Source organism: Bufo bufo, chromosome 2 (genome assembly GCF_905171765.1).
Source record: "Bufo bufo chromosome 2, aBufBuf1.1, whole genome shotgun sequence".
NCBI classification, from domain to species: Eukaryota; Metazoa; Chordata; class Amphibia; order Anura; family Bufonidae; genus Bufo; species Bufo bufo.
In genome coordinates, this window is record NC_053390.1 from 738938994 (window position 1) to 738966014 (window position 27021).

At 44.7% G+C, this 27021-nt stretch overlaps 1 protein-coding gene across 2 annotated transcripts in view; it reads left to right on the forward strand.

Annotated features, from left to right (window-relative positions):
- RBM47 (RNA binding motif protein 47) overlaps positions 1-27021 on the forward strand; it is a 145869-nt gene that overhangs the window by 61025 nt on the left and 57823 nt on the right. For both annotated transcript variants that reach the window (XM_040418945.1, XM_040418946.1), the window contains one exon: positions 14339-14541. The gene's annotated coding sequence lies outside the window, so the exon portion shown is untranslated. The remainder of the gene's footprint in view (positions 1-14338; positions 14542-27021) is intronic.

Genomic DNA, 27021 nt, shown 5'->3' on the forward strand with positions numbered 1-27021 from the left:
TGTTTCCGAATGATCATTTTCTACTGGAAAAAACAGGGCACAGTATAATAAACTAGAATCTATATAATATAAAGATATTATCCCTACCCCCGAATAATAATACATTTAGATGGTCATTTATTATATAGAAATACATCTATGTTAGGCCTATTTCTGACACAGATTGTGGCGCCAAGGTCCTTGGCACCGCAATCTGCATATTTTTCCCACTCATGCCAGGTATAAAAAAAATGGCGCGGGTAGGGAAAGGGATACAGTTAAGGCCATCCAGTTATTGGATACCACCATCATACATTGACCAGATAACACCTCTGTAAAGTGACCGGATAACACCGTCATACCGTGAACGGATAAAAGGGTATAAGAGGGCACAGTACAGGGAATGACTAGGGGCACTGCACAGGGTGTGGTAAGAGGGCACAATGCAGGGTATAAGGGGACACAGTATGGGGTGAGGGGCACAGTATGGGGTGGGGGGCACAGTCACATGACCCTGTAACATTAAAAGGTCCTGGTGAATGTGATTCATACGCCACCATAATGAGAGGCAGGGGAGTGAGACAGGAGTGTGATTATGTAGCTAGAGATAAAAAATATAACTGTCGGCCAGTACAGGCCCCAAAAATTAGGCAATAGGCATTCACCTGACAGCAAAGAACTTTGGATTCTGTGGCTGGAGGTACATTAGGCGGTCACAGGATAAATATGTAACTGTCGGCCAGTGCAGGCCCCAAAAATTAGGCATTCACCTTTTATGCCGCTGTATATACATAAGGCAAGGACCATTCTTTGTTCTGTGTGGTGGCGGATATGTGTGGGCTGGCATGAGGAAATTCAATTACACGTGGTCATCACATTTAAAAAAATGTGAGGTAGTCCACACTGTCGTGAGCTAGGTGAGTGCGCTTATCGGTCATGATCCCCCCTGCTGCGCTGAACGTCCTTTCAGACAGGACACTGGACGAGGGGCAAGCCAAGAGTTCCATGGCAAATTGTGCCAGCTCTGGCCATAGGTCAAGCCTGCACACCCAGTAGTCAAGGGGTTCCTCTCTTCTCAGAGCAGTTAACCCGATGTAGTCGGACACCTGTCGGTCTAGGCGTTCCCTGAGGCTGGATCCGGAGGGCGGCTGTCGATGGGTTGGCTGCAAGAATGATCTCAAATCCAAAGTGACCAACACATCTTCAAACTGTCCTCTTTTTGCATGCTCGGTAGGATTGGTACCTGCACCTGTTTCGCTGTGGGTGGAAATTCCTCTGCCAGTGCCTGCAACAGCAGAATGCAGTATCTCTTGTAGCAAGGCCTGGAAATGCTGCATTCTGACAGCCCTCTGTGATGCTAATAACATGTCCTCCATTTTGTGTTTGTACTGCGGGTCTAAGTACATTGCCACCGAGTACAGGTCCTTGACTATTATGCTTTTTATAAGGGGGTCCCTCTTCAAAAACTGGAGCATGAAAGCCCCCATTTGCACTAAATTGTCCGTTTGCACTAAGTAGTGGAGCTCCTGCTCATCGCCCAGGAGAATGTCATCCTCGGTCTCCTCCCCCAGCCACGGACAACACCAGGGATCCCAGAAAAGTTTAAAGCCTGCTCTTCTTGCTCCTCCTCCTCCCCCCATCCACCATCCTCCTCTGACTCCTCTTCAGACTCCTGCTGACTTGCCTCAGATGGAGTAGCCCCCCCCAGGAATTCATCCAGCATTGCGATTTCCTCATCTTCCACCTCCTGCTCCTCGACGGCTTGATCAATGACACGATGCAATGCACGCTCCAGAAAGAAGGCGTAAAGGTATGATGTCACTGATGGCGCCCTGGCTGCGACTGATCAGTTTGGTGATCTCATCAAATGGCTGCAGAAGTCTGCATGTGTCGCGCATGAGCAGCCACTGGCATGGTGAAAAGAAACCAAGTTCCCCAGAACCTGTCCTGCCGCAGAGTTCGCACAGGTAGTCATTAACTGCACATTTCTGCTGGAGCAGCCTATCAAGCATATACAAGGTGGAGTTCCAGCACGTCGGGCAGTCACAAATCAGACGTCTGACGGGCAAGTGGTGTCGCCGCTGAACGTCAGCAAGACGGGCCATGGCCATGTAAGATCTTCTAAAATGGCTGGAGATTTTCCTGGCCTGCCGCAAGACGTCCTGGATCCCGGGGTATTTGGCAACGAATCGCTGCATGACTAAGTTCAGGATGTGTGCCATGCATGGCACGTGTCATTTTGCCCTCTTTCAACGCGCTCAGCATATTGACACCGTTGTTGCACACCACTTTACCAACTGTCAAATTGAGCGGGGTTAGACACTGATCGGCCTGGGACCGCAGAGCTGAAAGTAGTGCAGGACCGGTGTGGCTCTTGGCTTCCAGGCACAACAGCTGCAGCACAGCATGGCAACGTCTTACCTGGGATGTCGAATAGGTTCTGGGGAGCTTGGGGGGTGTAGCAGAAGAGGCAGTAGCAGTGGAAAAGGAGGAGTCAGCAGAGGAAGAGACGGAGGATAGAGTAGGTGGAGGAGAAGAAGAGGCAGGCCTGCATGCAATCCGTGGCGGTAACACCAAATCCACACGGGTGCCATGGGTTACATGCTTAATGGTTATGTTATGTACCTTCCCTGCCCGTGTTTGCTAGACCACGTGTCTGTGGTCAGATGTATCTTGGCACCTACACTGTGTGCCTGAGATATATTAACTTTGCCGCTGAATGTGGCCATATAGTTCAGGGATGCTATTCTGGGAGAAATATTTCCTTCCGGGGACCTTCCATTGCGGTATGCCAATGGCCTCCGAGTCCACAATTTATATGGCAGTAGTTGGCGGGCTAGCAGTTCCGACAAGCCAGCGGTCAGCCGTTGGGCAAGAGGATTATCCGGCGTAATCTTTTTTTTCACGCTCGAACATTTGGGCCACGGAAGCCTGCCTTGTGCCAGATGAACGCAATGACGGCACGGTGGAAGGTGGAGTGGAGGACAAATGGGAGGAGAGAAAACAAGGAGAAGAGGCAGGACGTGGAGTGCAGGGAGTGTGGCTTTGTGGGTTCTGACGGTGTTGCTCCCACTGGGCTCGGTGATGGGAGGCCAGGTGCCTTCTTAAGGTGGTCGTCCCTAGGTGAGTGTTGGGCTTACTGCGACTTATGCGTTGACACCACAGGCTGCAGATGGCAACACCATTGTCAGCAGCTGACACGTTAAAAAAGCCCACACTGTGGAGCCATGTGCCGGCGTCCTGGGAGCGCAAGATGTGACCGTGAATGGTGGATGGATCGCACCAGATACATTTGCAGTCTGTTATTTGCCTCCTGTGCACTGCGAGTTCTGCCTGCTTCTCCTCCTTCTCCCCCCTATCTGCTGCTCCGTCTCGCCCTCTGAACTCCCCTCCTCTTTCTCTTTTTTGGGCACCCATGTGCTGTCCATCGACACGTCATCATCGTCATCAGCGGGAACCACCCTCCTCGGGCTGATCTAGGTACTGTTGTCAGACCGCTGGGTGGTGGCCGTTGCTACCTCCTCTTCTTCATCCGATTCCAAGAATGGATGCGCATCGGTAAGGTCTGGGAATGGATGGGAAAATAATTCCTTTGAAGCGAGTGGAGGGGCTATGGTGGCGGTAGTGGTGGTGTCTTTGGTGGTGCACACAGCAGAGAGTGAGGAGGGTGCAGATACAGAGGACGAGGAGGGTGCAGAAGCGGAAGGCTGAGTGAGCCACTCAACCAACTCTGGTGCGTCCTTTGTCATAATCGCACGCACCTTCTCCAACTTCCCACTTAGGCTCCGGCCTGGTGCACCTGCCCAACCCCTACTACCCCTGCAGAACGGCCTGCCTCTTCCTCTGCCTGTCATTTTCCAAATGACCCTGTGCCAAAGTCCCTAGAGAAGAGCAGTATTTGTGGAAGCTGATATATGGCAGGCCTCAATCAGTTGTTAATTGAAGCAGGTATATCTCCCTCAAGCAGTAATTTTGTGGACGCAGGTATATGGAAAACCTCTACCACTATTTTGTGGAAGCTGATATATGAAAGGCTTCAATCAGTTGTTAGTTGAAGCTGGTATATCATCCTCAAGCATTAATGTTGTGGACGCAGGTATATGGAAACCCTCAATCACTATTTTATGGAAGCTGATATATGACAGGCCTCAATCAGTTGTTAGTTGAAGCTGGTATATCAAAACCCGCAATCTGTATTTTGTGGTTGCAGGTATATGGAAAACCTCTATCACTATTTTGTGGAAGCTGATAGATCGCAGCCCTCAATCAGTATTTTCTGGAAGAATACACTATAATATACTTTCTATGTTAGAAAGTATAAGTATATCACACCCTCTGTGTATCACACCTATCGATAGCACAATGTTACAAGTCCTTAAAAGGACTTTTATGGCCCTATTAGCTAGCGTTTGGTGTCCCTAAGTTCTTAACAGCCTGTCCCTGCTCCAAAATGCAACCCCTCCCTACACTGGCAAAACACATCATGTAAAATGGCTGCCAGATTGGGTTCTATTATAGGGTAGGGGGTGTGTCCATGTGCTGAAATGTCTCAATTGGCTGACCTGCCCCACATGATGTATATGTCATGGGTCAAAGTTCAAGACACCAAACAGACAGCTCACGATCCTCCAACTGTTGCACGGGAAGGGGCAGTCCCCATCAATCAATTCAACAGGAAATTCCAGCAACTGTTGCTGGGATTTCCTGTTGAATAGGTCAAAGTTCGGCGCAATGCAAAAGAATATGGCGCGCGCTGACTTTGCCATATGTTCGCATGTTAGGCGGATCGCGAACTCGCAAAGTTCGTCTCGAACCGACCACTGGGCGAACCGCATGGCCATCACTATTTTCCAGTACACATGCATCAATCACTCCTAGGCAATGCAGAATGCAGAGCCCAACGCCCCAGATTTCTGATGAATTTACATTTTTTAAATTAAGCACACAATTTTATTTAAAAAAATTATAATAAATAAGTGACTTATTTATTATAATTTTTTTTTAATTACTCACCCACTTTATTCTACTTCTATATAAGTAAAATGGAACAGGTGCTTCAGAAATATAGCACTGATTCTGAAAGTATTTCTCAAAGTATTTACACACGACAACTGGTATAAATACAATGATGATTTTTCTGATTGCCATCTATTACAAAACTCGCTGTCTGCAGTCACCTCTAGGGGAGCTCAGTGCATAGGAATTTATGCAGTTACAGTTGAGTGAAATGGAAGCTGTAGTAATCTGCTTGCATTGAACTCACCCTAGAGGTGGCTGCATGAAAATGCAATGTTTTTACATTGGAAAGAGGAGAAAGAGTTCAGGAGTTGACTCTCTGGGCAAAAGTCTCATTTAACAACCTGGTAATAGTCCATGTCTTGATGTCACACAACCTATATCTTACTAAAAGAAAATGTCAGGTAAACAACCAGACTGCCTTCTTATCAGGATCTGGGATAGGGTATTATAAAGATCAGTATAACATTACGCCAATGAATCTTTTTGAAAGAATTATTGCATCACCTGTATAGTCTGCACATAGTGTCAAAAGCCCAGGGTCATGGTAAAAGCCCAGGGTCATGGTAAAAGCCCAGGAAATGAAATCTTTGGAAGTTTTATTAATCCTTGTGGGGATGGATGGGGTACAGTGCTTTCCCATTGGTAAAGGGGTTGTCCCATGAAACATATTGTGCAGTTTTCAAACCAGCACCTGGATCTGAATACTTTTGGAAATGCATGTAATTAAACATTTAGTATAGCCTCATCTACTTATTTACTTCTCCTCATTAAAATACACATGAATGTTCTGCCAAGCAAAATGTGCACATTAATGGAGAGTAGGGGGACATGGTTGTCAGCCGAAAAAGTGTTAAGCCAACATCTGTCTAATGTGTATGGGCTGCTTTAGTATTGTAATAGATTTTAATTAGAAACATAGCATCATCATTCGTAAATGTTCCTCTTCCGTTCGTCTTTGAGCCAAAAGTTGGGCATGTAACAATAAGACAGTCATTGGCTGAATACACACAAAAAGGCACAAACAGGATCAGGCAAACTGAAATCCAATTGGTGTGTCAGGCAGCTTACGATACTACTGTAATATGATAATTCCACGGGCAAAGCTATAAGAAGTCGAAGGTAGTAGCCACTCCTGAGTACCGGTGCTTGACGGGGCACAAAGAAAATGCCAGTAATATAAAGGACACATGCAGGGGAGACTGGAAACGTAAAGGGCATCTGTTAGCAGATTTGTCCCTATGACACTGGCTGACCTGTTACATGTGCACTTGGCAGCTGAAGGCATCTGTGTTGGTCCCATGTTCATATGTGCCCGCATTGCTGAGAAAAATGATGTTTTAATATATGCAAATGAGCCTCTAGGAGCAACGGGGGCGTAGTCGTTACACCAGTGGCGTACACACAATCCATGGGGCCCCTGTGCGAAACTCATCCATGGGCCCCCCCCCGCCGCCGCCCCCCCCCCAGTGGCGGATCCAGAGCCTGGTCTCGGGAGGGGCACTTCCCCGGGCAATAGGAGATTATGAGGCCCCTGTGTCCCCACCCAGTCGCCCACCCTCAAGCCACACCCATGCACAGCCCTACCTATATATCGCGCCCATACCTCTTACATCCAGTGACGTCTCCTTTGATGTACAGTAGATGTTCTCTTTCTTCATCTTCTCCATTCAGACAAGACCACCATGATGATTTCTTTCAGCCATCTCTCATCTCTGCAGAGTTTGACAGACAGACAGACATCTTAGTTTCATACCCCCATCAGACCCCCAGTCAGCCCCCATCAGACCTCAGATCAGCCCAAAGACCCCCATCAGACACCCAGTCAGCCCCCAGATCAACCCAAAGACGCCCAGTCAGCCCCCATCAGACACCCAGTCAGCCCCCAGATCAGCCCAAAGACGCCCAGTCAGTCCCCATCAGACCTTAGATCAGCCAAAAGACCCCCATCCTACCCCCAGCCAGGCCCCATCAGACCTCAGATCACCCCAAAGACCCCCAGTCAGCCCCCATCAGACCTCAGATCAGCCCAAAGACCCCCAGTCATCCCCATCAGACCTCAGATCAGCCCAAAGACCCCCAGTCAGCCCCCATCAGACCTCAGATCAGCCCAAAGACCCCCATCAGACCCCCAGTCAACCCCCATCAGACCTCAGATCCGCCCAAAGACCCCCACTCAGCCCCCCATGCCCATCAGACCTCAGATCAGCCTAAAGACCCCCCAACTCAGCCACCAGATCATCAGCCCAAAGACCCCCCCATCAGCCACCAGATCAATCATTAGCCGAAAGACCCCTCAGATCAGCATCAGCCCAGGCCCCAAAAGACCCCAATCCCATCAATAAATTCAGCCCCCCCCTCGCCAACCGGGCTGGCCATCGCAGGCCAGGGCCCCCACTACTCGGCCAGCTCAAACACCTTCCCCCCCGGTCATCTGCCAGGGCCAGGGGGGCCCCCTCACTACTCCAGTCAGTGCAGCCTAGGGGAAGTGAACTGTGCTGTCTCCTCGGCTCGGCGGTCCTCGCTCTCCGTCTCTCTCCCGTCCGGGTCCCGTCTGCTGCGTGAGTTCAGGCAGGCGCGCGAGACCTGCCGCGACGCCGACGCCGTGCTCTCTCCTGCCCGGGCCAGGCGCTGACGGCTGACCGCAAGACAGATTAGCGCAGGGGCCTGGGGTGCCGGGCCCAGTCGCAACTGCGACCCCTGCGACCGCTATATGTACGCCACTGCGTTACACCTAGAGGCACTTTGACAGGGCCAGACATGATGATGATCTCACAGCCTGGTCCTGTCAATTAAAGCAGAGAAGACACTGCAGTTGCAGAGAGAGCAGAGCCTTCAGGAATAATCGCAACGCCCCGTTGCTCCTAGAGGTTCATTTGTATATATTAAAACTTAGGTGAACATTTATTTACTAAGACTGGTGATTTAGACGCTGGTCTTAGTCCATATCTGCTGCCGCTTGATGCGCCTAAGTTATGTAGAAGCGCCAGCCTCTGCATAACTTGAGCGCTTTAACGGCGGCCGTGATCCCTTGCTGGTCTACATTTAAGTCATTTTCTATGCCAAAAACAGACATAGAAAGTAATGAATCAGACGGCTTGCCAGCCCTCCCCGCCCACGCCAGGCTCACTTTTCTCTGAACTGACGAAAAAAGGAGTAAGTGGGCATACACAGGGCAAAAGGCACCAATTTTGCTGCAAGATATCTTTGCGACAAAATCTGAGCCTTAAATACGCCCCAAACGTGGCATCTATTTTATAATAAATGACCCCCCTAATTTTTCTCAGCAATGCGGGCACATATGACAATGGGACCAACACAGATGCCTTCAGCTGCCAAGTGCACATGTAACAGGTCAGCCAGTGTCATAGGGACAAATCTGCTGATGTCCTTTAAAGTGGCCCCGAAAAAATGAAAAGTGGCATTGTTATGTAAATGAGTCTAAACTGGCAAAAATCAGGGGCAAGACAAGTAGGCAGAGTCAGGAAACCATTAGAAGAAGCCACTTTGGTGGTAGGCAGGGGCGTTGCAAGGGTCCCAAAAGATCAGGGGCCCAAGCACCAATGCATATTGCCCAATTCTCTTAGTTGAACAACCACATCCCAAAGCAATAGAACTGTAGGTGGAGCAAGCACAGAGGTAGGTGCACCACTAAAAGTCCTGTTTTGGATGTTGCTTTGGGTTCAGGAACTTAAAGCTATGTCCCCTGATAAGATCATGCATGACCTTTCAGATTTATTTGAAGCTCAGTTAGGCTACATGCACACGAACGTATTTTGTTTTTGTGTCCGTTCCGTTTTTTTTGCGGATAGGATGCAGACCTATTCATTTGAATGGGTCTGCAAAAAATGCGGACAGCACACCGTGTGCTGTCCGCATCAGTATGTCCGTTCCGTAGCCCCGCCAAAAAAATAGAACATGACCTATTCTTGTCCGTTTTAGGCATTGTTACAATGGATCCGCAAAAAAAACGGATGGCATACGGATTTCATTTGTTTTTATTTCGCGGATCCGCAATTTGCGGACCGCAAAACACATACGGTCGGGTGCATGTAGCCTTATCCTATATGTTTTTGCATTTGCAGTGAGACAATTTTTTTTAAAATAGCTTTTCCCACAGTATTAGGCCTCTTGCACATGACCGTATGGCTTTTTAAGTATTTTGCGGTCCACAAAAAGCAGATCCGCAAAAAATACGGATGACGTCCGTGTGCATTCCGTTTTTTGCGGAACGGAACAGCTGGCCCCTGATAGAACAGTACTATCCTTGTCCGTTATGCGGACAATAATAGGACATGTTCTATCTTTGAACAGAACGGAAATGCGGAAACAGAAGGCATACGGAGTACCTTCCGTTTTTTTTTTTTGCGGATCCATTGAAATGAATGGTTCTGTAAACGGTCCGTATACGGAACGCAAAAAACGGAATGTAAACAGAAAAGAAATACCGTTCATGTGCAAGAGACCTTAAGTGATGAACATCTCTAGTATGTGGCATCACTATCTGATTGGTGGAAGTTGAAAAAGTTGTTCCAATCTCACCGATCCACCGAATGACTGTTTCCTTACTGTGTAGGAACTACAGAGCCATAGGTCACCATGCATTGTGTGTAAATCATGTATTATTCTTCAGTGATTTGACTGAAGAGGTTATCCGCATAATGGAGAAAAGTAAAATCTTCATTTAGGAATTGCTTTAAACAACCTTTATTGGCTTTAAAGGGGTTGTCCAAGATTAGAATAAGATGGCTGCTTTCTTCCAAAAACATTCCCACACCTGTGTATTGCAGCTCAGCTACACTGAAGTGAAGGGGGCTGAGCTGTAATACCACACACAACCTGTGGACAGGTGTGGGACTGTTTTGGACTAAATCAGCCATCTTTTTTCAGTCCTAGACAACTCCTTTATGCCCCAGATATTAAATGGGTTGGCCCGTCTGGGAACTGCCATCAATGTCAGATCGGTGTAGGTCCCACCTCTGCTCCTATCTAGAGAACCTGAAGTGAAGGAGAGCATAATAGAGGTCTGAAAATATGTGCTCTTTGGAAGTCCCATAGCATGGAAAGGCCACCACGCAAGTGCGGACACTACTCCATTCACCGCTATGGTTCTGCTGGAAATAGTTGAGCCAGCACTTGGCTATTTTGGGAACTCCCATAGCGGTGAATTTAGGGTGGCTCTCTGTTTACTTCGGATGTCCCATTCTAGAGATAGGACCAGGCCCCAGATGTGGGACCCACAGCTATCTGACACTAATGGCATATCCGAGCGATATGCCATCAATGTCTCAGATGGGAATACCCCTTTAAGTAATAGGACATTGAAAACATTACACTTGTTATTCCTCAATCTTTACAAAATGTAATCAATAAAAGGAAAGCACACGACACTATACTGATAAAAGGCAGGAACATAAAGTGAAGAATCAGCACACATGTTATCAAAAAGCTATTTTTGCAACAAAAAAAAACCCTGTTGGCCTCAGCTGACTCATATCCATGAGTTTTACTTAGCGCCACACAATGTGACAAAGAAAAGTATGATGAGATATTTCCTAACTTTAAATCAACAACTAGAGACAATGGAGACGTCAGCAAAATCTCAGTGAGAGTTCACGAGAGTCTGACCAACACTGCATCAGAAGAGTTAAATGGTTGTGTAGACAATTGGATTTTTTAGTTTTTTATATAAATTAAATCAGTATTTTTGGGAGGCTTGAGAGGGATATGATGGCTAAGTGTAACTTTGATTTGATTTCCTATTGTATAATGAATAAATGGCATATGCCCTAACATTATACCCCATGGGGGTGAGACAATGCTTTAAAGGAGTTTCCAGATTTTTGGACTTTTTTTTAAATGTCCATTTCGAGCCTGCTGTACCTGTTGAAAAAAATCCTATTGACCTGCTCCCCTCCACTTCGTTCTGTCTCCTTGGCTCCCTTCTGCAGTCTTCCAGTCCCCATCCCGCAAACTTGTGGATAGACAGGGTCACGTGTACCTCTGCAACCAATGACTGGCCCCAGCAGTGACATGTCTCTGCATGTGATCTAGCGGCGATGTGCCACTTAGGGCCAGTCATTGGCTGCAGCAGCGCATTTGACCCCATCCATCTGGAAGTTTCCAGGAAGGGAACCGGAAGGCAGTCTAAGGGAGTTAAGAAGCCAGAAGGGAGCGTCAGGGAGCAGGTGACTAGGATTTTTTTTCAAAAGGTACAGCAGGCTTGGGTTGACTAGCCCTTTAAGCAGATCTTTCAGCGTGATTTGCTTGCCCATATAAGGACAGAATTATTATAATTACAAGTCTGTATGAACAGTAGCCTAAATGGTACAAAAAAAAAGTGCTGTTTGGCTACTATGTACCCTAAAGACATCCTACATATACTTATAGATGACTGGCTGCTATATATGCAGGTATGCACAGCAGCCTGTCAATCATCACCATGAGGGGTGAGGGGAGCTCTCTGCTCATCAGTACACAAGACAAATGGCTACCATACACATTAGTGTATTGTCTGCTTAAGCCACTTTGTTTGGCTGAAACTCTAATGTGTATGAGGAGGTCCCGAATATTTTTGCCCAATCTTTTTGTTCTCCTGGTAGATAAACCGCCGCTAGAAGTGTCTTCCCATAGAATGCACATGCTTGTTTGGCTGAACCGAACATGTATGTGTATGGGGGAGCCAGACGGGCATCAGTAGAGATGGCTGTCAGCTATTGAATATGAGTATATATTGAATGTGTATGGGTCTTGTGCACTGCATGTCCCAAAAGCTGTATATGAAGAGAGTGGGAGTTTCCTAGTTACTGTTGTAAGGCAGGGCTGGCACGACCCCTTCCTCTCTAATGAGAGCTGTGGTCATGTGTGCAGCAAAGAGAGGAGCTTAACAGGGAAATCTCTTACCCTGTGGATTACAAGCAGCAAAGTGACAGCATACTGTATGTGCCAGCCCTTGAGGGAAAAAGCTACTGGATTCAGCAGAATGCTATACAGCAACATGGAACAGGAACAGTGCAGAGCATTCGTCCGAGAAAGGAAACACACCTTCATTGAGGCTACAGACTTCTCTGCATACTGGTGGAAGTAATAAACTTCAGGTTCCCCAACATAACAAAAGAGACTATACTCCACTGAGGATACTGCAGAGATACTATATAGATAGAGTGAGAGAGATCAGTTGCTTGGTAGATTTGGGAAGATCGTACAGATTCTTAGAGGGAACTATCACTGGGCATACTTCCTCCCAAACACAGCCTTGGAAAAGTGCATATGCCAACTGAACCATCTATTGAACTACTTCAGTAATGTACAGTTGCATTAAGCCCAGCCTCATCATTGCCTCACTGCTGCACCACTTATCACCACCAATGGCACCCAAACTGACAGCAGAACCCCCAAAACTAGGATGTTGCCTGTAGGGAAAAACAGGTGCGTCCTTCCCATCAATACGTGGCTTGGAGAGTTAGTAAAAGCTACAACCTACATTATTGCTCCTCCTATCCTCTCCTAGGCTCACAGCACTCATAATAGGCTGAAACTATAGAGGTTGATTCTCAGTGGTCATCTCATTATCCTAGGAGGGATTACAGTGAAAGGTAACACACCTACTATAAAAATGGTGGCAGATAACCACAGGATCCACCACTGACAATAGGTTATGGTCACAGTTACTCCCTTTCCCTGCACAGTGACCTCTGCACACCCTACAGAGCGCCCGCTATAGATGTCAATGAACATCCCTCAGTCTTCAGATTCTTATGGTTCATGTGGCTGCTGTAAAGTATATATTTTAGTCTTAGTATGGTTAACAGCAGCTCAAGCCAGTGCAGATGCGTGTACAGAAAATAGAATAAAAAAAATCTACAACCAAAAATAAAAACTGTAGAAAAAAAAATGTTTCATTATCTTGTTTAACTTGGTAAAAAATAGAGGAGAAACATTCCCTTTGATGAGAATGAACAAGCATCTATCACGTAGTGTTTGCATTGAAAGTGTGCTCTTTGTGCTCCCTGTTACAGTAGTTTGTATGTGTTCTATGTGTCAGCTATCTTTTCCAGTGTAGGTGCCAGTTGACAGGTGCATACAGTAATGTGTCAGGTGAGCTCCTCCCAGGTCACAAAGATGAAAAAGTTAGAAACAAAGAATCATGTGACCTGAGATTTACATTCTACATCTAGAATGACTGGTGTCCTATAGAGGTATCTGCTGTACCATCATAAAATTTGGCATGCGAAGCAAGATAAACATATCTTGGCAAAGGGCCCAGAGAAGGCAGTTTTGGCCGACAACGTTTGAAAGTTTCCACTGTGGCTCATTACATTTTTGGCAGAAAAGAGTCTGCCATCGACCATCATGGATGATCGTTTACGCCAACTTTTGTCTCATGTATTTGGCCAGCTTAAACAAGGTAGTTGACCCAATGTTTCTCTTCTTTGCTACAGAATGGAGAGAATATAGTAACAAGGTTTGTAAGGAAGGAAAATACATCTGTTCATTCAGTTCGGCCTGTTATCCTGCAAGTTGATCCAGAGGAAGGCAATAAATATGGTAAGGTAGAAGCCAATTTTACTTATTATAGGGGGAAAATATTCCTTCCCGACTCCAATCAGGCAATCAGAATACCTCCCTGGATCAACGACCCCTCTCTAGTAGCTATAGCCTGTAATAATATTACACTCCAGAAATACATCCAGGCCCCTCTTGAACTCTTTTAGTGAACTCACCAACTTACAAGTGAACTTACATGAAAGCAGTGTTCCTCAACTCCAGTCCTCAGGACCCACCTGCCGGTCATGTTTTCTAGATTACTTTAGTATTGAGCAAGTGATGCAATTAGTGTCAATGCATCAGGACCTACCACAGGTATTCATTCTGTGGGATATTCTCAAATCATGACTGTCAGGTAGACCCTGAGGACTGGAGTTGAGGAACACTGCAGTAAATCCTCTTCTAAGCTTTATAGACCCTCTCTAGAAAACTAGCAAATAAGGTTGGATAATTGACCCAAGAGTCATGGAAAGGAGTTAGAGGTGAAGTCAAACACTAGTCTCTTCTGTCCTGTCAAAATTTGTACCATCCCACGGACCCATTTAGATTTTTGTATGCCACTCACATTGGCTATGCAGTCTGATATAATGTATTGTCTGTAGAGAGGCTGACGGTAGTGGGATTACTAGTTAAATCCTGATCTCTACTTTAAGAAACATTTAATACATGTGTGAAATGTCTATTAGCAGGTAATTGTGTTTCAGGCAGCCTGTACTGCAAGCATGCCCATCTGTTCCTTTCTCATTAATCTGAAGACGGTATTGTTCTTCTAAGGTTTTTATTTTTTATATTCCAGGTATCACAGATGAACAGGCAGTGTAAAGGTCTGTCAGGTAGAGCGGTGTGGTAACAGCACCTCCTCAACCGGTATTAAGTAAACACTGGAGTCCTCTGATGCCCTTGAGCTGTTTGAGCACTGAAACTCAGTAGACTTGAGAAAATCATTCAGAAAGCACACAACCCCACTGCAGCCCTCTCCCGTCCTCCGCCAGCTAACAGGTATGCCGAACATGCAGAAATCTTTCTATAATTTGGCACACTAGACCTCTGAACTTTGCTTCCTTTTATTACTCATGAACTGCCTCCTTGCAGAGAGGGATTAACAATTTACCAACTTCACAAGTTAGCTTGCTGGAAAAGCAGATCATTTGTTAGGTCTTTTAGTGGATTTGCCAATATGCATCTAGGGGCATAGTAGAATGGTTTAACCTTTAGATGCTGTATGTGTTGCTTCTAGGTAATCTGAGTTACATTCTGTTCATTTCATCCTGGAAAGTTTGTCCTGAACTTTGATAGATTTAGTAAAGTATTTGGAGAGGGACGGCCACCTGTTTGTGCTATTTAACTACTTGCGGTGTGTGTAGGTGTATGATCTTTACTGACTCGTCATTCTAGGTGTAGATGCCTTGCCTTTGACAGAGTAAAATGTGGCATTACTGCTTTAGTTTTCTTTACTGCCAGACACACCTTTTCTTTATCGTCTAACAATAGTACCAAAGGTTAACGTGATAACTCAGTTTCTAAAAATTCCTGTATACTTTTTGCTGTGGTAAAGGTACAAAGAAATAACATGATCAGACCACACACAGGTTGAACCACTAATAAAAGTGACATAGTAACATAATTGTAAGGCTGAAAAAAGAATAACTTCCTGGATCATCGACTCTTCTCCAGAATTCCTGTAACTATATAACCTGTGATATTATTACACTCCACAAATACATCCAGGCCCCTCTTGAACTCTTTGTTAGTGAATTCACAATCACCACCTCCTCAGACAGAGAAATCCATAATCTCATTGCTCTTACTGTGAAGAACCCTCTTCTATGTTTGTGTAGGAACCTTCTTTCCTCTAGACACAAAGGATGACCCCTTGTCACAGTCCTGGGAATAAAAAAATGATGTCAGTGTGACCCAGTGGTTTACCATTTAGAATGTACAGGTGACTTGCATTATTCCTTCCTATGTGCATAACCTTACATTTGTCAGTGTTAAACCTCACCTGCCACTTATGTGCCCAAGCCTCCAATCTATCCAGATCCCTCTGTAGTAGTATACTGTCCTCTTCAGTGTTAATTACTTTACACAGTTTAGTGTCATCTGCAAAAAATGATATTTTACTATGCAAGCCTAATACAAGATCATTATTAAATATATTGAAGAGAATAGGGCCCAATACTTACCCCTGTGGTACCTCACTAGTGACAGTGACCCCTCCAATACCAACCCCTGTGGTACCCCACTAGTGACAGTGGCCCCTATAATACTGACCCCTGTGGTACGCCACTAGTGAAGATGACCCATTCTGAGTATGTACTACTAATAACTACCCTCTGTTTTGTATCATGGAGCCAGTTACTTACCCACATACACACATTTTTCCCCAGTCAAAGCATTCTCATTTTATATACTAACCTTTTATTCGGCACAGTAACAAATGCTTTGAAGTAAAGATATATGACATCCATTGACTCACCCCGATTCAGTCTAGAACTTACCTTTTCATAGAAACTGATTTGATTACTTTGACAGGACTGATCCCTTATAAACCCATGCTGATATGGCTTTATACACTTATTTTCATTGAGATTCTCTAGAATAGCATCTCTTAGAAACCCTTCAGTTTACCAAAAATAGATGTTAAACTTATAGGTTTATACAGTTTGGACTTTTTGACTCTTATTTGATTATTGGTACCACATTAACTATGTGCCAGTCTTGTGGAACAGACCCTATCAGTCCTTAAATATTAGAAATAATTGTCTATTACATTACTCAATTCCCTTAGGATACATGGGTGTATGGCAACTGGACCAGGTGATTTGCCTATTTTTTTTAAAGATGTCTCTGCACGTCTTTCTGGGTCAGACAGGCCACATTTACTTTGTCACTCTACATTTCAGTGAATACAGTAGAGAAAATATATATTTAATAAATTCTCTTTCTCCTCATCGCCCTCTACAACTCCTCAATGATCACCTTTGAAAAGGCCAACTCTTTCAGTTTTAAACTTTTTACCATGTATATGAAATTCGCCCGGCGACGTCCACATGGTGCACATGTATCAAATGCAAGACTTCAGAGTCAGGTGTGAGTACATCTTCACTGCCTAGCCCTGTCAGTCAAAGTAGTGGGGACACGGCCTTCAAGAGAATGAGCAGAGCCTTTGGACGCAACGAGGTGCAAAGGCAACTTGGAGCTAATTTGCATATTATTAGAAGGCTGTTTTCATCCAATTGGGAAAAGATGGGATTAGGATGGGAGCAAGAGCATTAGAATGTGTTGACAATGGCACATCTACCATGTGAGACTGATTTATTTATTGCTAGATTTACATTTTTTTTTCTAGGCATTGTTTTTTTTTTTCCTGTCCTTAATGCTTTCACTTCCTTAAGAATGTAACAATGAGAATTTAGGATGTTTTTAAAAATATCCTATTTAGTGTCCACACTCATTTTTGAGAACATTGTCCCAGTTAAAGAGGTTAATTTAAAGGCTATGAAAACCTTAGCTTGTTTTGTTTGCAAAATTTAGCAACTTTTCTAAATTGCCTTTATTCAAAATTTCCCACTGTTTTGCTTCTGAAGAGAGTGCGTAAGTTCTTTACCTAGGTGCTGTTGCCTTTGAATGTGATGTAAGTCCATCAGAGCTCCTGCCTCTGACAGTTCTTTCTGCTCTTTCCCTCCCTTCTGTTACTGTTAGGCCCCCTTCACACGGGCGTCGCGGGTGAGGGCCGGATGCGATGCAGGTGCGTTCAGGGAAAATTGTGCGAGTAGGCACGCAATTTCAGTCAGTGTTGTCTGCGATTGCGTTCCGTTGTTCAGTTTTTTCCGCGCGAGTGCAATGCGTTTTGCACGCGCGTGAGAAAAAACTGAATGTGGTACCCAGACCCGAACCCGGACTTCTTCACTGAAGTTCGGGTTTGGGTTTGGTGTTCTGTAGATTTTATTATTTTCCATTATAACATGGTTATAATGGAAAATAATAGCATTCTTTAATACAGAATGCACAGTGAAATGTCAATTGAGGGTTAAAAAATAGTAAAAACATAACTCACCTCATCCACTTGATCGCGCAGCCGGGATCCTCTTCTTTGTTTTTCTTGAAGGACCTGCAAAAGGACCTTCGCTGACGTTGGTGAGGGCGGTGACGTCAGCGCAAGTCCTGCTGAATGAAGATAGAAGAACCTTCTATCTTCATTCAGCAGGACCTGCGCTGATGTCACCAGGCTTAACACATATAGAATATGCTGAGATTTTCACGCAACACACAAGTGATGCATGAAAAACATCGCTCATGTACACAGCCCCATTGAAATTAATGGGTCAGGATTCAGTGCGGGTGCAATGCGTTCACCTCACGCATTACACCCGCGCGGAATACTCACCCTTGTGAAAGGGGACTTAGAGATAGCAGTAGGAGGTGGTATAGGTATACGTGTGGGAAGAGAGAGGTTCCAAGGAGGGCTGCTCACGCAGGCTGTAGAGAGGGAGGAAAATCACAAACAAGGCAGTTTGCAAGGAAAAGGCAGCAGCATCCTGGACACACAGATCCAGCATGTATTACTGGGAGGGACATGAGAAAACTAGGAGTAGGATGCATCTGAAAATTAATGAAGGAATGCAGATTGCAGACTATGACTTAGTGCAACTTTTTTTAAATTGGCGGTAACCACTGACACTTGTGAAAAAAACATGTTTTCCATGTCAAAGGTGTCCATGGACTTTAGTGTAATGTTCCAGTATTTTAAAGGGTCAATGAAATTTGGTAAAACTTAATATATCAAAAAGACATATTAAAAGTTTTGATTGGTGGGTGTCTTCCTAGAGCGAGGATAGACAAGAGCGCGCACATCGCACTCTCCCGTCTCCCTGCAGAAGTCCCAATTGAGATGGACTCTCCCTTCTCCCTGCAGAAGTCCGAATTGAGATGGAATAGAATTCTAATGAGCCAATCTCCTACAGTGAGGAACGAGAGCGTGATATGTGTTCACTTCTCTCTCTTTGGTGGGTGTCTCCGCACTTAGACCCCACTGATCAAAAATTTTGATATGTCTCTATGACATACTACGTTTTTCCAAAACTTATTGACCCTTTAATGTCAGGTAGTATACCATAATATACAGTCCATATATCAACTTCAAATAATACATCCATATAGTCAATATTTACAGCTACAGTCAAGGGTAGAAGAGGAAATCCAAAGGAGAAGTAGTAAGAGAACATTTCCAGGGATGGAAATATCTTGGTTGATCGGCTGACAAACTACTTAAGGCCTCCAGCACACGACCGTAGGTGTCCTGTTGCCGTATTGCGGACCGCATTTGCGGATCCGCAATACACGGGCACAGTTCCGTGTGCATTCCGCATCACGGATGCGGACCCATTCACTTTAATGGGTCCGCAAATCCGGAGGTGCGGAACGGAAGCAAGGAACGGAACCCTACGGAATCACTACAAAGTCCTTTCCGTGGGGTTTCGTCCCATACTTCCGTTCCGCAAAAAGATAGAACACGTCTTATCTTTTTGCGGAATGGCCGGATCGCGGACCCATTAAAGTGAATGGGTCCGCGATCCGCTGCAACTGCCCCACGGTCGGTGTCCGTGCGTTGCAGCCCGCATTTTGCGGGCCACAGCACAGCCACAGTGCGCACACGTTCGTGTACAGGAGGCCTTACGAATCAGCAATGGAACAACCAATAGCATTTCCAATAGCTTCTTTTAAGGTAGCTCTTGGATAACATCGAAAAATATATCTATTCTAGCTTTTGTATTTGTGTTGGCCTGTTTTTATGAATTCTTTTTTAACCCCTTTATAACCAGGCCTGAAAAGGCCTTAATGACCAGCAAAATTTTTTAGTTTTTTCCTCTCTGCATTTCAGCAGCCATAACTTTTTTTTATTTTTTCATTGATGTGGCAGTCTGAAGCCTTGTTTTATGCTGTAAAAATGTTATTATTCTTTGGCGTTGTTCGGGAGTGCATTAAATTGCAGTGTCATTTATATCTTTTTTTTGCTGCAGAAATATAGATTACAAAAATTATTTTTGTCGCTTTTTGAATTGATGTTTTACGCCATTCATGTTTTACACGAAATAAACGGATAATTTAATTTTTTAAGTTATTATGGTTGTGTGGACACCTACCTAAATGTAATTTTTTTTAAATTTCTATTTATTCTGTGCAGAATGAAATGTATTTTACACTAAATAATGGGAATATTTTTTGGGGCAGAGTGAGATTTTTTTAAATTTATTTTTTATTTTTTATTACATTATTTATATAAATATATATATATATATATATATATATATATATATATATAAAAAAGTTAAATCCCATTAAGGGACTACTATGTTAGAACTTTATTTCAGACTTCTAATGTATGCTCCTGTATGCTAATACATCGTGCTCTGTGTCAGTATGACACAGGTTGCTGTTAGGGCAACCACAGCGTGCCCTAACAGCAGGATTGCTGCACAAACAGCCCTGGGGTCCTTAATAGGCCCTCAGGGCTGACTGTAGATTGCTCCCCCAGTCTCTGGGTTGCTCAGATTTTCACAGTGAGCCAATTGCAGACTACTTTAATCATGAAACGGTATGGACCACAGAATGATTAAAGGGTTAACAGCCGGTATTGGAGCCTCTCCCATCCCCGGCTTATGAAGCGGAGCCTGTGCTAAGAACCCAGGCGGTTACTAACAGCTGGTTCTTAGCACTGGAGCTTTGGCCTTTAACCTCCCTCAGCTGCAGCGATGCCAAAAGATGTCGCTGTAGACTGAGGACCTGCACCGCTTGCTGTCAAACGACACTGGGCAGTCATTAAAGGGTTAATGAATAATTTAGCCATTCTTTATTCACATTACACAATCTGCATGCTCCCATGTCTAAGGATGCATTAGAGGAGAACAAAGTGGAAAATACAGATGATGTTGAAGAGCAATTCCTCACTACAGTCTGTACTATGATTGTGGAAGGAAAGGACACTGTGTTCCAAAAAGAAGGACATTTGATCTGGTCACCATTTTGTCATTTATCTTCCTCCATACAAGGCAAAGCCACAAGGCTTCATCAACTGCACCTTACAAATCAGAGTGCGCTAAATACAGCCGTGTGGTTCCACTAGGTCAGACAGCCAAGAAATACCAAATTAAGATAAAGGGATCAAAAAGTTGGGGAGCCATGGCACCTACTGAGCTGTCCCTAAGGAATTCTGTTCTTAAAACCAGCTAGTGATATTCTTAGTTTTGGTAATCTTTTTATGACTGTAGATTTTTATATTCTATTATTTTTACATGATTATGGGGGCCTCCATTTTGCCTGGGCTGAGATTGATTTAGACCTATGGTTTACACCAGACTGGTTATGCTCATAAATTCTTATGAGAAAGTGTGGAGAGCATGCTCTGTGACCTGTGCAAAGGTCATTGTGCAAGGAGGGAAGGAGGTAAGCTGTGACAGGGGAGGTGACATCTCCTCTTTAAAAGAGTCTGTCCCAAGGCCCATTGTTGAATCCATTCCCTGTAGAGTCCTCTTTGACCAGTTATGTTTGTTTTTTGGCTTGGTTTGGCAGTCCTCTTGGAATTTTTTGGCTTGGTTAATCAATACGTAAGACAATCTATATATATATGATGTCCAAGCGAGACCCAGGTCTGTCGAAGACATGGAGTAAGGAAGAGAGCAGAGAAAGAATGCATTGAGCCAAGCCATGTTAGGGTCCATTCACACGTCCGCAAAATGGGTCCGCAAGATGGGTTTGCGGAACTGGTGCAGACCCATTCATTTTCAATGGGGCTGGAATGTGCTGTCCGCATCCGCATTTGCGGATCCACACTTCCGTTCTGCAAAAAAATAGAACATGTCCTATTCTTGTCCGCAATTGCGGACAAGAAAAGGCATTGTCTATGAGACTGCCGGCGATGTGCGGTCCGCAAAATGCGGAACGCACATTGCCGGTGTCCGTATTTTGCGGATCCGCAAAACACATACGGACGTGTGAATGGACCCTTAAAGGGGTTTCCTGTGTAGAAAACCCATCTTCAAATCTATTTTCAAATCTATGTAGAGTAGACAGAAAGAACATTTCTTGCTCTGGAGGACGCGGTATGTCTGTACATTACATGGACAGGTGATTGATTTTAATGGAAACTGCATAATACTTAATTCTCCTTGTGGTGGCGCTGCAGGGTACGTGAACACTTACAGCATTCCTAATATACTGCAGCTGATAGCTGCGAGTCCTAGCAGCATAACCCCCTGTAGTCACTTTACCACTGTAGGAGCCTTTTAAAGGGTTTCTGTCACCCCACAAAACTCATATTTTTTTTTGGGATAGTTAGATTCCTTATAGGGCGATATAGGAGAATATAATGCTCTTACTTACTTTCATGCGGCCGATTCTTTATAAAACGAAGTTTTATAATATGTAAATGAGGGCTCTACCAGCAAGTAGGGCGTCTACTTGCTGGTAGCCGCAGCAGCAATCTGCCCCCTCGCCGTGTTGATTGACAGGGCCAGCCGGGATCTCCTCCTCCGGCCGGCCCTGTCAGTAATTCAAAAATCGCGCGCCTCTGGTCATTCGGCGCAGGCGCTCTGAGATGAGGAGGCTCGTCTCCTCAGCACTCCCTCAGTGCGCCTGCGCCGATGACGTCTTCTCTTTCGGTGATGTCATCGGCGCAGGCGCACTGAGGAGACGAGCCTCCTCATCTCAGAGCGCCTGCGCCAAAAAAAGATGGTGCAAACCAGACAACATCCTCCATATCCAGCCAGCCTCCATAATAAATACAGGTGTCATGCTAACTTCTGCATAAAACTCACTTAAAGGGGCTCCCCACATTGGGCAATCCCCACTTGTTAGAAGGATCCTTTAATAATAAGATAATCTCAAAGTGTCTCCCTGATAAGACCCTCAACTGTAATCTGTAGATTAACCTGGAAGTAAGTGTTCAATTCCCGTGCAGCGCCACCAGAAGGGAACTGAAGCATTACAGAGTGTCCATTCAAATCAAGGGGTCGTATGTGTAATGAAGGACAGGACAGGTCCTCCAAAGCAGGAGACACTGTTGTAAACACTCTTCTGAACAGAGGACCCCCCTGATAACTTGGAATTAATTAATAAGATATGTGAAAATAGCTTTTCTACACTGGACAACCCCTTCAAGCTCATATGTTGGTGAAGGCCTTGTAGAGTATGTACTGTAAGGTCATAGATACTATGAATATTTAGGGTGCCTTCAGACTACATTAAAGGCGTACAAATTCGCTATTCTTTACAGGAAAAAAGGCCAAATGGAGACCAAAAGGACACTATTTGAAACCTTATTTGGCAAGGACTCGTTTCCATTAAATGACAAATGTTTTTAAAAAAGTAAAAATAACAAAAAACTAAACAATTGTTTCTTTCTTCTGTAATGTCTGTAATACAAGAATGAACTCAATAAGAGAAAAATGCTCTGAAGGTTCTCACAGGCTGAATCCTTACCACCTTCAAGGTTCTGTGTGACGGTTCCCGAATATTATTTTTCATCCTTCATACAATGTTTGCACTGAGGGTGGAACACAGGGGTTGTTTAGTGTCTGGTGAAACATTTACTAGAAGCAATCGACCGTGAGTTTGAAGGGCATTCCATTAACAGACGTGTTCTCTGAAGTAACAGGGTTAGAGGGACAATCATGTTAGAAAAAAACAGACCAAGGAAAGACACGTAGCTGGTGCAACACGTTTCATTACGTTATCGAGTGGCTGTTCTGGTGACATATCGTTTGCGTCCTCTAACTTGGTGCCAGTGTATATAACATTGGCGCTGTGTCCTGAGAGCTTATTGCTAATAGTATATTATGATAGCTCATCTTCAGAGCAGAACATCTTGGAGAAGTTTCCTGGTCTATGTAGCACTCAGTCCTCAATCTACAAGAACTGCGCCAATGTTTTATGCCGTGACTCCACACTTGACGCTGTCAAAATGTATTTTTTATTTAGTATACTCACAGTATATACGTTATCTTGCAGATTAGCTAAATTTGCACACAGATTAAATGATATATACCCAACTTTTATAAAGTCTAAGGAGGGTATGAAATATACCCAACTTTCATAAAGCCTCCTTAGTGTCCCCACACAGTAGTTATGCCGCCTTAGTTCCCTCACACAGTAGAAAACTCTTTTAGTGCCCCCCTTCTAGTATTGCTGCCCCCTTAATGTCCCTCTTCCAGTAGTGGAGCCTCTTAAAAGGGTTTTCTGAAATTTTAATACAAATGACCTATACTCTGACCTAGCCTTCTGACAATCGCCTGCTCATCAGTGAATGATGTCGCCAGTACTGCTGTGGAACATCCAGGTGCTCTTGTGCAAACTGTAAACGTGCAGAAATGTATTTTTGGACAGCAGTGGCTTCCTCTGTGGTATCCTCCCATGAAATCCATTCTTGTTTAGGTATCGTAGATTCGCTAACAGGGATGTTAGCATATGCCAGAGACTTTTGTAAGTCTTTAGCTGACACTCTAGGATTCTTCTTCACCTCATTGAGCATTCTGCGCTGTGCTCTTGCAGTCATCCTTACAGGACGGCCACTCCTAGGGAGAGTAGCAGCAGTGCTGAACTTTCTCCATTTATAGACAATTTGTCTTACCGTGGACTGATGAACAGCAAGGCTTTTGGAGATACTCTTTCCAGCTTTATGCAAGTCAACAATTCTTAATCGTAGGTCTTCTGAGAGCTCTTTTGTGCGAGGCATCATTCACATCAGGCAATGCTTTATGTGAAAAGCAAACCCAGAACTGGTGTGTTTTTTTATAGGGCAGAGCAGCTGTAACCAACACCTCCAATCTCATCTGATTGATTGGACTCCAGTTGGCTGACACCTCACTCCAATTAGCTCTTGGAGATGTCATTAGTCTTGGGGTTCACATACTTTTTCCACCTGCACTGTGAATGTTTACATGGTGTGTTCAATAAAAACATGGTAACATTTAATTCTTTGTGTGTTATTAGTTTAAGCAGACTATGATTGTCTATTGTTGTGACTTAGATGAAGATCAGATCACATTTTATGACCAATTTGTGCAGAAATCCATATCATTCCAAAGGGTTCACATACTTTTTCTTGCAACTGTATACAGGCCAACATATATCTCTCCTGACCCCCCCATATACAGACCAACATATATTCGTCCTGCCCCTCTTTTATACAGGCCAACATATATTTCTCCCAACCAGCCCATATACAGACCAAGATATCTTCCTCCCAACCCCCCCCCCCCCCCATATACAGACCAACATATGTTTCTCCCCCCTCACTGCTGTCATGTAACTTTCACACTGCCGTTCAGAGCGGGTCCGTCTGATGTCTGCTCAGACGGATCCGCTCCTATAATGCAGACGTTTGTATCCGTTCAGAACGGATCCGTCTGCATTATAACTTAGAAAAAATTCTAAGTGTGAAAGTAGCCTGAACGGATCCATCCAGACTTTACATTGAAAGTCAATGGGGGACGGATCCGTTTGAAGATTGAGCCATATTGTGTCATCTTCAAACGGATCCGCTTGCCTCCGCGTTCAGGTGTCCGCCTACTGAGCGGAGCGGAGGCTGAACGCTGCCAGACTGATGCATTCTGAGCAGATCCGTGTCCACTCAGAATGCATTAGGGCAGTACGGATGCATTCGGGGCCGCTTGTGAGCTCCGTTTGAAGGACACCCGAACGCTAGTGTGAAAGTAGCAGTTGGTTGGTCGGTCCTGACAAAATCAAAGTTATTTTCCCAACCTCTCAAATCACTGAACACATTCCTCTATTTGTCCTGGCTCTGCTGACTGTTCATTATGTAGGTTTCCAAGCATACAGTTTTTAGATCTTATCTTGACTTTTGTGCTCAGCTCCATAGTGAAAGAGGCTTCAGTGACTCGGCTGGCTGCCGTTTACATGCAGTCCACAGGCTCTCAATATGTCTTCAACCGATTGAGACGCAAAGCTGCCAATACACATAACTTAAAAGTCAGTCGGGGTCATTTACTAAGACTAGTGTTTTAGACAGCGGTCCTAATAAACCCTTTAGCTGGACCTAACTTTGGCGTATCCACCGCCTGTCTAAATGTAAGCCAGCATAATGACCTCCCAATATGCAAAGGATGGTCTCCTATGGACTGTGTCTGCCAAAAAGTTGATCTGTCAGGGCGGATTATTTTGGCCATTGTCAGCTGAAACCACGTTTAAAGTATAATCGGCCTAATAGGGTCAATCATATTTTTAAAAACTGTCTCCGTGATCTGCCAGTATAGTTTGACATTTTGGTGGTCAGATCGTTCATACGGATTATCAGCCACATTCTGATAAATACTTATTCTCTTTCTATGACCAGCTTAAAGGGGTTTTCAGGAGTTCAATATTGCTGGCCTAGCTTCAGGTTAGGTCATCAATATCTGATCGTTGGGGGGTCAGACATCGGCCACCCCTAATGATCAGCTTTTTGAAGAGGCCTTAGTGCTCCAGCACTGTGGTCTTCTTGCAGCTCACCATGCACAGCAATACATACAGTGTATAGTGGCTGTGCTTGGTATTGCAGCCAAGGACCATTCACTTGAGTGGGACTGAGCTGCACATAGGCCAAGTGACTGATGAAGGTGATGTCACTGGCCTAGGAAGAGGAGGCAGCACTGACCAGAAAGCCGAGCTGATCAGCAGGAGTCGGACCCCCACTGATCGGATATTGATGAGCCATACTGAGGATATGCCATCTAATCGAACTCCTGGGAAACTCCTTTAAGTACTGGAAATAACTTCATTGCCTGATAACAGTACAATATCTGTTAACTGGGTCAATGTAAAAAAAAAATTGTACATGGCCACATGTGTCCATTGTGGGACGAGTGCCCATCGATTCTGAAGATGGGGCTATTTCGTTAATTCTCATATTGGTCTAAATCTTACCCACTTTGGTCAGCGAATTCATACCTAAAGTTGGTTATCATTAGTGTTGAGCGAAGTAAAGTAATCGTAGCGGAATTCGTTCCGAAGTTTAGGAAAACCTCGATTCACAATGAATCTAAATTTCCTCAAGCTTCGAGGTAACAAATTAGGTTTTCCTAAAATGGCAACTGCGCGTGTTACAAAACTAAACTAAGTGTAAAGGTGACAAGCCCCGGAACGCAAGATCACAGATAAAACAATGCAGCAAGCCAATCCACAGGTAGCCAGGTAGCTATGTCACAGCCCTATAAAACCCTCATCCCGCACGGTCTCTTCCATAGTCCTGTGAGCCGAGCTTAGGGAGATACGTGCAAGCGCCACGGGACAGTGTTGCTGAAAACGATTAATAGAAGAAGAATTCATTACCAATAAGATGGATGCCAGTGCCCAGCGTGCCAACCAATACCATCCAGTCTGCACCCCTTTAGGGGGGTCAGATCTTAAAGGGGTTATCTAATAGTAGAAATACCCCCCACAATGCCCGGACCCCTCCTATAGATGATACTGCTGCATCTCCCCGTA